Consider the following 14,039-nt stretch of genomic DNA (forward strand, 5'->3'; position numbering starts at 1 on the left):
AATTTCTCTAATGGACAATTGTGAAAATTCCTGTCCATTTAGGTTAAACTTTCTCCCCAGTTGCCAATATCGATGAAGATTTAGTAGTCTTCTCAGAAGGCAGACGGTGTGATGCAGGCTTTCACACCGAGTCTGCTGGGCAGAGTTCTCTGTCCCGTAAAGGCAAATAGGCCAAAGGTATTCTTGCCATCAAGTGTCATGCCCTGCTGTTTATCCAAAGCCCCCGGCTCAAAATAAGGTCGGGATTCTTTGCAGAGAAAACGATGCAAGGTAGCACTCTGTCCACATCATTGACTCTGTGATTAACCACTAAAGAAATACCACACAATTCAGTCTCACCCTGCACAGAGCAAAAGAGCGTCCTGTTGCCTGTTCAGAAAACCTGCATCCAAGTATGGACAGAGGTGTGAGGAGAATGTAAGCCATAAAGACCCACAAAGTCTCCAGGCTGTTTTAAGCCACATTTGTCTTACACGGTTGGAGGAAATTGAAGACATCTTTTGTAACGAATATTGCCCTTGTCCTTGGCTTATTGTCTAATATTGATAACAAAAACCAGATTTTCTTATATGTATCTGAAAACTGGAGTTAAAAATAGGTGAATGTTCAGGAACCAGAATGCAATTAAGATGTACAGAAGGAACACCATTTTATATTTTCTTAATTTGATGAAAATTTAAAAAAAAAAATCCAAAGCTAAAAAGATCCTGGGCAGACTGCTTTGCAATATCTGGATAAAGGGCTGAATGGAGATAGCTGGACACCGTGGAAGTCAGTGCCTTGCAGTCACCAAAGCCCATCCAAGCTCATGCCAGCCACACAGGCTTTCAGGAGCATGCGTGTGTGACCGTGCCCATCCATTCCCCGGAAACTTGACCTTCACAGCTGCCAGGTGGCTCCATCAGAGTCAGCGACCAAATTACAAGCCCAAGGGAACAAAACAGTCCTGACCCAATGCCCCTTCTGACCAATCTTCTGACCACTATATTACAGCGGACATGCGATTCCACTTCAGCAACCTCACATCCACCAGGGCACATTTGGAAGCCATGCAAGATGCTAAATGATGCAGAAAGTCCCTTTTTTTTTTTAAGACAGAAATAACGAAAGCAAAGGAATGACGCTCATGTGCTGGACATTCTGTTCTCCAATTTCTGTGTCTTAACATAGTAGAAAATAAAGAGCATGTTAAGAAAATGGTAAAATTTTTAATCTTTTCATTCTTCTTTCATTAGGTGTTTTTTTGATGGAAGACTTCTTCCTCCGGAATAGAAAGTGCCTCCTCCAGGAAGCTATGTTCTGTACTATTACGACCCCATGATGCTCCCTCTTTCTGAAGCCAAATTTCAAGTCGGTGGTGGCCTAATTTAACACATCAGGCATCTGGTAGATCATGGTTTACCATCATCTTACTGGCTCAGATGGTGAAGAACCTGCCTGCAATGAGGGAGACCTGTGTTCAACCCCTGGGTCGAGAAGACCCCCAGAGGAGGGCATGGCAACCCACTCCAGTATTCCTGCCTGGAGAATCCCAAGGACAGAGGAGCCTGGCAGGCTATAGTCCATGGGGTCGAAAGCAGTTGGACACGTCTGAGCAACTAACACTAACCTTTTTGTGACAGTAATTTTCACTAGTAACTGCGTAGTGAAACATAATAATGACAAGAGAGGAACACAGTAAAAATTTCCTCTTATTGATCTTGATATACATATAATTGGGGCTTCCCTAATGGCTCAGATGACGAAGAATCTGTCTGCAATGCGGGAGACCCGGGTTTGATCCCTGGTTTGGGAAGATGCCCTGAATAAGGGAATGGCTACCCACTCCAGTATTCTTGCCTGGAGAATTCCACGGGCAGAGGAGTCTGGCGGGCTACAGTCCATGGGGTCGCAAAGAGTCAGACACAACTGAACAACTAAACATACATATAATTTTTAATTATAAAAATCAAAATTAAATATTATAAAAGATAAATATTATAAAAATTATAAAATATAAATATTATAAAAAGATAAATAACAATGGATTGCTTCTCTTTAATTGCACCAAGTCATTCTTTGAAAAAAAGGGGGAAATTCATAACTACATATCCATCTAATGGCTTAACAAATTACAGAACAGCATTTATTTCAATCTGTAACTTCTGAATATTTGTCAAAATTAATATTCTTTGCATATTCATGTTCAATGGACATATAACAAGATTTGTCATGTCACTTCACCCATAGTTAACTAAAAAACACTTTTTAAATGTTAAGTTCAGAAAGTTAAGTTCATAAAGAAACAGATATATGAATTGTTAGGAAAAGTAGTAAATATAAGGAAAAGTTTGTCAGAGATCCATTAAAAAAAATCATATTTCACAATGAATTCCAGAAACTGAAATACTGTTCCTGTCTTTGTCCCTTCAGGACTGAGTCTAATGGTTTTCAAATGTCTCTGCAATAGAAGAAGTTCCCCTAAGATATCTTCAGCATAAATTTCTATTAAGTGAAGATGTCCAACAGAGTCTGAGAAAAGAGCTAGATGTTAAGAAACATTGAGGATGTTTAATCCATTGCTTTAGAACTGTCCAGTTCTTGGTGAAATCAATAAAACACTCAAACAAGCCTTGTGGTCCCTTCTGGCAACCCAAGGCTGGCCTCTTTTGTCCTTCCGCTGACATTCTTAATGGAAGAATTAAATCAAATTGGACTCTTTTTCTGTGTAAATGTCCATTTACTTACACTTTACTGTTGCATAGTTGTCAATAAAATTTTTGTTTAAATTTGTGGTTTTCTCCACAACCTCTGATCTTCAGGCAACAGTTTTAAAGCTTGAGCTTCACTACATCATTTTTAAGGTTGTTTCTGACTGTTTATAAATATTTCTAAGTCTGATTTACGTGATTTAAAGTTTACACCAGGAAAAAAAGATGGCTCAGAAAAAAATGATATATCTCTGCATATAGTAGAGAGCAAAATCCAAGAATGACCTGCTGTGTCCATGTTAATTTTCAGATGGCAGCACACTGCAGAGGTTGATGCGGACGTCTAGATCTGTCTAAAGCCCGTGTAGAACTCCACATGAGCACATTATAACAATAGGGAGAGTCATTCCAGGCTATACCTAGATTTCAAAGCATTTTTTAACTATAAAGTGAGAATGAAGGAAGTAATTGTTTCCCAATTGTTTTCCAATGTTAGAAAGGGCTTCGCTGGTGGCTCATTGGTAAAAATTCATCTGCCAATGAAGGAGATGCAGATTCGATCCCTAGGTTGGGAAGACCCCTTGGAGGAAATGGCAACCCACTCCAGTATTCTTGCCTGGAGAATCTCATGGACAGAGAAGCCTGGCAGGCTACAGTCTATGGGGTCACAAAAGATTAGGACACAACTTAGCAACTAAAACAACGTTAAAAAGAAAGTCACCATGAAGGAAAACTTCAAGCGGTCACACAGAATAACAAAACTGAAATAGCTCAAGTCCTATCTGTTTGTGTCTGTCATCCCCATGCCATCATTTTAAATTGCGACTCTTTTGTTCAAATGTGGTAACACCTAAGGCAGCAGAGACTGAAGATGGGGCCATCCTAAAGCTCTAACGAGGCTGAGCTCCTACTGATTCACTCTCAAAATAAAAACAGGAGCTCGCAGTCATCGCTGGTGAGAACACAAAACAGGACAGTCACTTTGGGAGGTAATTTGGCAGCTTCTTAGAAATTTTTATTTACAAAAGGAAAAGAAAAGCTTAGCATCCAACCCAGAAATCCCAGTCCCACATATTTATCCAAGTGAAGCGAAAAGCTTACATTCATGCAGATTGTCTCCAATAGGTAAAGGAAAAAACCATTGTAAATCCATACAACAAAATACTGTGTAGCAATAGAAAAGAACCAGATATCAAGTCACACAATCACATGAATGAGTCTCAAAGACATTTTGCTAAGTGAAAGAAAGGGAAAGGTGAAAGTCGCTTTGCGAGGGCTCTTTGTGACGCCATGGACTGTAGCCCACAAGGCTCCTAGGCCCATGGGATTCTCTAGGCAAGAATGCTGGAGTGGATTGCCATTTCCTTCTCCATGGGATCTTCCCGATCCAGGGACTGCACCCAGGGACTGAACCCAGGTCTCCTGCGTTGCAGGCAGATTCTTTACCATCTGAGCTACCAGGGTAGCCCTAAGACTCACCCCAAAAGCAGCCCTTTGTATCATCTAATCATGCCTCAGTCTGGAAAAGCCAAAATTAGAGAGGTGGACAGAGATCGGTGGTCATCAGGGGCTCTCTAATAGAAGGAACCAGGGCTCTTTGGGAAAATGTTTAACTGTACCACTGAGAATACAAGATGATTCCAAAGCATCTCAGAGCACCAGAAAGTAAGGAAGTACTTAGAGAACAAAACTGAGGGGCATATCAAAGGGACTGAGAGATCTTGCAAAGGCCAAAGATGAACAGTTTGAGCAAGAAACCAGTATTATAACTCATAGTATGTAATACTCGAGTCCATCTAATAGGAAGAGATAATAAAAATAAAATACATAACTTGGGAGGAGGGACAAAACGTTTTATGCTTTTTCCCTACAAAAGCATAAAAATAATATATATAGATACTCCTCCAGGAAGTCAAGCTTAATTTCCCTCCCTTTTAATATGGGTTGGACTTAAATACTCATTTCCAAATAGACCAAAAAGGAAAAATAGGAACTTCTCAGGAGAAACATAGCAGGTTCCATTGGAACCAAGTGACAGGCTTAACTCACGAGTGACTAACCTCACATGCTATGCCACAGGCTAAAAAAGGTGACATCTCACCTCTCAAAAAACCATGACGCTAGGGCAACCACAAGTAGTGTGCTCAGTGGCCCAGTCGTGTCTGCCTCTTTACAACCCCATGGACTGTATCCCGCCAGGCTCCTTTGTCCCTGGGATTTTTTTCAGGCAAGAATACTGGAGTAGTTGCCATTTCCTCCTCCAGGCGATCTTCCCAACCCAGGGATTGAACTCTTGTCTCCTGCATTGCAGGCCATTCTTTACTGCTGAGCCGACAGGAGTTACAGCCAGTCCTGTAACCAGGGGTAACTACCAGAAAAACCCAAATCAAGCCGCATCCTATAAAATACCTGAGGAGTGCTTTTGATAACTTAGGGGTCATGAAAAACAACAAAAGACTGAAAAATGGTCACAGGCTGGAGGAGACCAAGGAGATAAGAAGGTTGAAAGCAACACAGTGTCCTGGGTGACGTTGTGCACAGAAAGATGTTAGTGGAAAAAGTGGCAAAATCAGAATAAGGCCTGAAGTTTAATTTTTAATCTGATCAGAATTAATTATATTATTATTGTATGGTTTAGTAAAGCTATTTAATATTATTTGATAAATATACTAAATTCTATGGTTAGCATTATCTAAATTCTATTTCCACACTGGACTTTTTCAAATTCTAGAAATAGATTTGCTTTTGAACTGTGGTGTTGGAGAAGACTCTTGAGAGTCCCTTGGACTGCAAGGAGATCCAACCAGTCCACTCTGAAGGAGATCAACCCTGGGCTTTCTTTGGAAGGAATGATGCTGAAGCTGAAACTCCAGCACTTTGGCTACCTCAGAGTTGACTCACTAGAAAAGACTTTGATGCTGAGAGGGATTGGGGGCAGGAGGAGAAGGGGACGACCAAGGATGAGATGGTTGGATGGCATCACTGACTTGATGGACTCAAGTCTGAGTGAACTCCGGGAGTTGGTGATGGACAGGGAGGCCTGGCATGCTGCGATTCATGGGGTTGCAAAGAGTCAGACACGACTGAGCAACTGAACTGAACTGAACTGAAGGTGGCTCAGACGGTAAAGTGTCTGCCTACAGTACAGGAGACCTGAGTTCAATCCCTGGGTCAGGAAGATCCTCTGGAGAAGGAAATGGCAACCCACTCCAGTACTCTTGCCTGGAAAATCCCATGGACAGAGGAAGGAGCGTAGTAGGGTCCTCAGTCCATGGGGTCACAAAGAGTCGGACACAACCAAGCAACTTCACTTCACTTCACTTCAAAGTTTTTTAGAACGTAATTTAAGAATCACAGAATATCTAGTGTTCCTAAGAATAAAATGAACAAAAGATGTGTAAACACTGTGTGGAAAAAAAAAAATTACAAAACTTTACTGAAGAACATTACAAAAGATTTAATCAAAATGAGAGAACCATTTTCACGATAGTAAGCAACAATATGGTAGAGATTTCAGTCCTTCTATAATCTATTCAAGGCAATTCCAATTTAAAAATCTCATCAGGATGTTGTTGATGAACTCCAAAAGCTGATTCTAAAATCTACAAAGAATAACAAAGACCTGAGAATAACCAAGATGCTCATTTAGAAGAAAAATAAGATGGTATGTTTATGGGGCTGTTAAATCTTAGCCAAACCTCCTCGTTTGCAGACTAGGAATGATGACACATCATTCACACATGATGACACATGGTGACACATCCTAGCTCACAGAAACTCAGTGATGACTATATGAAGTCCACAAGTGTTGGCACACAGGAGTAGATGAACGCTGTTAACCCTGGGATGTGGTGGATGTGGGCAGACTAGGGAATCCCGGGTCCTGAGCTGAGCTTCTTCTCAGATCACACAACCCACTGCTTACAAATGTTATATTCACACATACACTCGACATCATAAATGCTGAAGAGAGGCTGATCCGACAATGAAATGCATTCAGCATTCTTCAGCCAACTCTAGTTTAACATTCTTACCCTAAAAGAATACTTCTAAAAATAAAAGTTGTTCTAACCTTAAAAAACACAGCTGAACCTCTGGTCATGAAAATTTAATGGATGTCAAAAGCAGTGTTTGGATTTCCATGAAATGTCAACCAACTCCACTTAAAAAGAAAAACGTTAGCTTTAAAAGAAGCATAGATGAAAGATTGGAAGAATCGATTTAGCAACAGAATGAGTAACACTGCTTTTAATAGTGTTCAACTTAATGTTCCTTTCTGAGTGGGGAAAATTACTCATATTTATTCAAACACTGCAAATCTATTTAAATTACCTCAGTTTTCAACTTTGAAGACAGTCACTTAGACCTGTAATGTACACGTGCATTAGGTAAACTGCATCACCTGGGTGATTAGAAGAACTAATCTTTGTGGCTCAAAGAGTGAGAGAGAAGCCAGAACCAGCCGGATCACAGCACACGGGACATTCTACAGGGCAGCCGGGCTTCCTCGGTGGCTCAGTTGTGAAGAATCCACCTCCAAATGCAGGAGACGTGAGAGACAGGTTCAGCCCCTGGGTTGGGAAGATCCCTGGAGGAGGAAATGGCAACCCACTCCAGTATTCTTGCCTTGGAGATGCCAGGGACAGAGGAGCCTGGCGGGCTACAGTCCATGGGGTCACAAAGCGTTGGACACGACTGACCGAATTTCACATCACAGTGCCCCTCAAGCACGTACTGAAGCTGAGCAAAACTTTCCATAACCAAACATGCAAAAGAAAATCACTGCAGTCTCTAAAGCAAAATAAACTAAGTCCTTCAATTAAAAGCAGATAAACAGATAAAAACTTAAAAGTACAAATCCAGATGAAATAACTTTATAATTAGTGTGGTGATAGAAGAAGTTAAAGCTTAAATTTATTAATGTGGATAGCCTTTCCAGTAGTTTATTAATCTGACTGATGAAAGAGGAAATTGAAGTACAGTCCACTTAGTGAGAACTTTTCAGGAAAATTCAGTTAAAACCAAGTCATGTCCAGTGGGAAAAAAAAAAATCCAGAGTGGAGACATAGGGTTCTGAGCAGGCAAGAAAGCAGCACAGCTCAGAAGCCCCAGGTTATTGGAAATCATGCCGCTGCCCTGGGGATTTTAAAACCAAGGAATAGTTTGGGTACTTGGGAGCTTGGCAAGTCAGAAGAACACCCTCAAGTCTGATCAGAAAACCCAGGTTTAAACAATACAGTATACTAGCACAAATATATGGAATTTAGAAAGATGGTAATGATGACCCTATATGCAAGACAGCAAAAGAGACACAGGTGTAAAGAACAGACTTTTGGGCTCTGGCAGAAGGCGAGGGTGGGATGATTTGAGAGAATAGCATTGAAACATGTATATTATCATATATGAAACAGATCGCCAGTCCAGGTTTGATGCATGAGACAGGGTGCTCAGGGCTGGTGCACTGGGATGAGCCAGAGGGAGGGGATGGGGAGGGAAGTGGGAGGAGGGTTTAGGATGGGGGACACATGTACACCCATGGCTGATTCATGTCAATGCACAGCAAAAACCACCAAAATATTGTAATTAGCCTCCGATTGAAATAATTAAAAAAAAAAAGAAAAAGAAAACCCAGGTTTAAGACTTACTTAGACTTCCTTAAGGTAATTGTTTATTTTTCATGTAGCAAGTTTTAAAATTCAGTAACAATCTGATGTACCAGAATACATTGTCCTTTATTTCATCCTAAGTGATCATAGTTTGCTCATAAACCTCTTAATCCAGGCTTGGTAACCAAACTGTTTTCTCTCATAATATGTCTTGACACCATGTGTACAGGTTTTTTCTTATGCTGAGATATATTTCCTCTACACCCAGTTTGTTGAGGGTTCATATCATAAAAAGATGGTGAACTTTGCAAAACTATAAAATATAAATGAATGAAACTGTGGAAGACACAAATAAATGGAAAGGCAGTCCATGCTAATGGACTAGAAAAAAAAAAACACTATTAAATGTCCTTACTGGCGGTAGTGATCTACAGATTCAATGAAACCCCATTCCACTGGCACTTTTCATAGAAATTGAGAAAACAATCCTAAAACTTGTATGAAATAACAAAATGTCCCAAATAACCAAAGCAATCATGAGCTGAAGTGGTTTTAAGGCCTTGGTAACCTATGTAAGATCGAAGGCAGGAGAAGAAGCGGACGACAGAGGATGAGATGGTTGGATGGCATCACTGACTCTACGGACATGAGTTTGAGCAAGCTCTGAGAGCTGGTGATGAACAGGGAAGCCTGGTGTGCTGCAGTCCATGGGGTCGCAGAGTTGGACATGACTGAGTGACTGAACTGAACCAACGTAAGCCACCAAAACTTTACATAGTGCCTCAAGGTTAAGAAATCAAACCTAAGGACATCCAGTAACAAACAGCCAAATAGACTTTCCCAAATAACTCTTAAGCCACAGGCCGTCAAGGAATTTCCTTGCTTCACTTCCCCATCTTCCCTGCAAGTCTTCTCCCTAACTTCTGTAGGTGGATCACTCCTAGCAAATTCCTGTTAGGAGTTTGATTTTTTTTTGCAGTGGGGGGAGGGGGGGGGCGCGGGCATGCCTCAAGGCTTGAGGGATATTAAACCTGGTGGGTCCTGGCAGTGAAAGCATCAAGTCCTACCCACTAGACCACCAGGGAATTCCCTGAATTGAATTTTGCTCAAATAAAATCTTAACATTTTAATATACCTCTAAATAAACACAACGGAATGTTCCTCAGTCATGAGAAAGAAATTCTGCCATTTGCAACAACATGAATAAGCACAGAAGATGTTATGCTAAGTGAAATAAGCCAGACACAGAAAGACAGAAATTGTACAGTCTGACTTATATGTGGAATCTAAAAATGACGAAGTCAAAGTCATAGAAATAAAGGGTAGAATGGTGGTTACCAGGGGCTGGGGGCTGGGGAAACGGGAGATCCAGCCAAAGGGCACAAGCCTTTGGTTGTAAGAAGAATAAGTTCTGGGGGTCTAACACACAACATGGTGACTATAGTTAACAGTGCAGCACTGGATACTTGAGATGGAGTAAATCTTAAACTTTCTCATCACACACACTGAGACATGATAACAATGTGAGGCAATAAATGTGATAATTAACCCGATTGCGGTAATCACGTCACAAAGTCTACACAGACCAAATCATTATATTGTACATTTTAGTTATATACAATTTTGTTTGTTAATTGGGCTTCCCAGGTGGTTCAGTGGTAAAGAGTCTGCTTGCCAATGCAAGAGAATCAGGACATGGGTTCAGTCCCTGGGTCGGAAGATTCCCTGAAGGAGGAAATGGCAAGCCAGTCCAGTATTCTTGCCTGGAAAAGTCCATGGACAGAGGAACTTGGCGGGCTACAGTCCATGGGGTCACAAAGAGTCAGACATGACTGAAGCAACTTAGCGTGCATACATGCCAGCTTTCTTGCCTGGAAAATTCCAGGAACAGGGGAGCCTGGTAGGCTGCAGTCCATGGGGTTGAAGAGTTGGATAAGACTGAGCTACATGCACGCACACTGCTAATTTTACCTCAAAAAAGCTGGAAAAAAAAACTTAAGACAATTAACGTTTGCTTTACTGGTTTTCTCTATTGCACTTTTTCTTTTTTTTTTTTCTATTTCACTGGCATCTTCTTTTATCTTTACTGCGTTCTTTCATATGCTTGTCATTTAATGTACTGGTCCTTTTCCAACTTCCCAGTATTTAAGCTTAATCACTGATTTTTAAGCTTCTTTAATTTGATCAGAATTTAGACACAACAGTTTCCCCCAGAACACTGGTTTAGTTGCAAACTTCAAATTTTTTTGAAACGTCTTTTCTTGTCTTCATCAAAATATTTTATAATTTCCTTATGATTTTTTTCTTGAGTCATAGGTTATTTTGTATTGCTTATTTTCCAAAGATTCGGAGGGTATTCTGGTTTCATTTAGCTATTTTTAGTTTAATTCTCAGAAAACCTATTGTACAGCTCCCATCTTTTTGAAAGTTGGTGTATTCTGGTATATATTCAATGTAAGCTGGAAGGTATGTTCTATTCTGAAGTTGTTGGTGTTGGTGTTTTATATATGTCCATCAGCTCCTATTGTGTTAAAAGTTCTTTAAACACTTACAATTTTGTCTGCTTGTTCTTTGTGCGCTATGTCAACTTTCCCAACTGTGATTTTGGATTTGCCTTTTCCTTTGAGTTTTTGCTTTCCATCAATACATTGAGTTGGTGAAAAAGTTCGTTCAGGTTTCTCCACAGCCTCTAATAGCCAAATCCCAAAAGAACTTTCTGGCCAACACAGTTATTTTTATGCTTTCTTACTAAGTGCAAGCATATTTAGGATTTTCATGTCTTTCTCATCAATTCACTCTAATCACTATAAAAATATCCATCCCCTGCAATATTTCTTGAAGCTTCCTTAATTTTAATAATTTTTATTTATTTATTTTTGGCTATGTTGGACCTTCATTGCTGTGCAGGCTTTTCTCTAGTTGTGATGAAAGTGAGTCACTCAGTCGTCCCTAGACTATACAGTCCATGGAATTCTCCAGGCCAGAACACTGGAGAGGGTAGCCTTTCCCTTCTCCAGGGGATCTTCTCAACCCAGAGATCGAACCCAGGTCTCCCACATTGCAGGTGGATTCTACCAGCTGAGCCACAAGGGAAGCCTAAGAACACTGGAGTGGGTAGCCTTCCCCTTCTCCAGGGGATCTTTCCGACCCAGGAATCGAACCCAGGTCTCCTGCACTGCAGGCAGATTCTGTACCAACTGAGCCACAAGGGAAGCCTTGTTGTGGTGAATGGCGGCCACTCTCTAGTAAGGTGGGGGCTTCTCATTGCTCTCACTTCTCGTTGCAGCTCCCGGACTCTAGCACACAGGCTCAGCAGTTGTGGCACACGGGCCGTTTCCCCCGGGTGTGTGGGATCTTCCCAGACCAGACTGAACTGGAGTCTCCTGCATTGGCAGGCAGATGCTTTACCACGGGGTCACCACAGAAGCCCTTCTGAAGCCTGCTTTTATGCTAATTAAACTACACTCCCTTTCTTTTCCATGGCATTTTGTTGTTGTCGGTCAGTTGCTCAGTCATGTCCAACTCTTTATAACCCCATGGACTGCAGGATGCCAGGCTTCCCTGTCCTTCACCATCTTCCGGATTTTGCTCAAGCTCATGCCATTGACTCAATGATGCCATCTAACCATCTCCTCCTCTTTCGCCCCCTTCTCCTCCTGCCCTTAAGCTTTTCCAGCATCAGGGTCTTTGCAGATGAGTTGGCTCTTCACATCAGATGGCCAAAGTATTGGAGCTTCAGCTTCAGCATCAATCCTTCTAATGAGTATTCAGGATTGGTTTCCTTCAGGATTGACTGGTTTGATCTCCTTGCAGTCCAAGGGTCTCTTGAAAGTCTTTTCCAGCACCAATGTTCAAAAGCATCAATTCTTTGGTGCTCAGCCTTCTTTATGGTCCAACTCTCACATCCATACATGACTACTGGAAAAACCATAGCTTTGACTGTACGGACCTTTGTCAGCAAAGCGATGTCTCTGCTTTTCAATATGCTAAGTTTGTCATAGGTTGCCTTTCAAGGAGCAAGTGTCTACAGTGATTTTGGAGCCCAAGAAAATAAAATCCTGTCACTGCTTCCACTTTCCCCCATCTATTTGCCATGAAGTGATGGGACCAGATGCCATGATGTTAGTTTTTTGAATACAGAGTTTTAAGCCAGCTTTTTATTTTTTTAATTGAAGGATAGTTGCTTTACAGAATTTTGTTGTTTTCTGTCAAACATCAACATGAATCAGCCATAGGTGTACATATGTCCCCTCCTTCTTGAACCTCCCTCCCATCTCCCTCTCCATCCCACCCCTCCAGGTTGATTTATTTGCAAGGCAGCAATGGCGAAACAGACATAGAGAACAGACTTATGGACACAGGGAGAGGTGAGGAGAGAGTGAGATGTATGGAGAGAGTACCATGGAAACTTACATTACCATATGTAAAACAGACAGCCAATGGGAATTTTCTGTGTGTCTCAGGGAACTCAAACAGGGGCTCTACAGAGCCAGCTTTTTCACTCTTCTCTTTCACCCTCATCAAGAGGCGCCTTAGTTCCTCTTCCCATAACCTTTATTATCTTCTCAGACATGATAATTGATATTCATTCATCCATTTATGGCTCCCCTCAGTAAGAATGCAAGTTCTGAAAAGAGAGGCTTTCATCTATTTTCTTCACTGCTGTTGCCACAGTACTTCAGGACCTGGTGAAGCAGGCACTGGGAATACCTGCGAAACGGATGAAATTTCCCTCTGGGTATTGCTTTGGCTGCAACTCATGTGTATGTTTGGCACTTTGGGAGAAATCAGTCCTAAATATTCTGTAAACCACTTTCATGTCCTATGCCACGAGTCATTTGCATGGGTTTAAAAATTCTTCAGTGTGGCCTCAGGGGGCTGATATAGTTGCTCCTTAACTCTGTCAAGACCAGCTAACAATGCCTTATTCCACACCATCTGTTGTCTCCCTTTATGGCCTAGGTCATGGTCAATTTTAAAACTGTCTCAAGCATCTGAAACCAGTGTGGGTTGCAGATGCCTGGATGCGGCTCACACGTCATCTAGGTTGCCAGCTGTGAAGTGCACATTCCCACATTTTTTACCCTGACAGTTTATGACTAAGTAGATTATGTCCCAGTATTATGGTGTCTGGAAGTCAGTTTAGACTACTCCAGCACAGACAGAGGTGTTACAGGGAGTAAGGAACTCTCTGGGTGCAGTCAGCATTCTACTGAGGAAAACCATACAGCTGATGGCTACCTCAAGCTCTTCTACTAATTTCATCACTGATCAGCCTTATATCACCGAAAATAACGGGTCCAACAGTAGCTTCTTACAATGACAGGTTAGAAAGGGGCTCTTACTGAATACCTAGTGGTACTAAGATATGATGGAGTTTGACTATATTAATCAGAGGTACTTCCCACTGCTACACAGACGAGGTCAAAAAAGACAGCCAGCAAGACTCTTGGGGAAGTGCCTTAGGCGTAACCGCAGAACAGCACTGTGTCCAGCCACTGGGCTGGGGGTGGGGGTGGGGTGCAGTTCATGATGCTGAGAGGAGCAAAAGTCTGCCCTTGTCATACTCACATCCACCTTGATGTGAAACTTTTTATGCAAGACGTAGCTGGACCACCTAGAGACAGCGCTGGAACTTTATTAAGCTTACAGGCCTGGCTGTAGGAAGCGTCGCGCCTGACTGCTAATAAAGAAAACTTCAACAGCTGTGTGTGCTGCAGAACCTGGCCTGGGATCTAGTTTT

The sequence above is a fragment of the Ovis aries genome, chromosome 16 (assembly GCF_016772045.2).
Source record: "Ovis aries strain OAR_USU_Benz2616 breed Rambouillet chromosome 16, ARS-UI_Ramb_v3.0, whole genome shotgun sequence".
In the NCBI taxonomy this organism is placed as follows: Eukaryota; Metazoa; Chordata; class Mammalia; order Artiodactyla; family Bovidae; genus Ovis; species Ovis aries.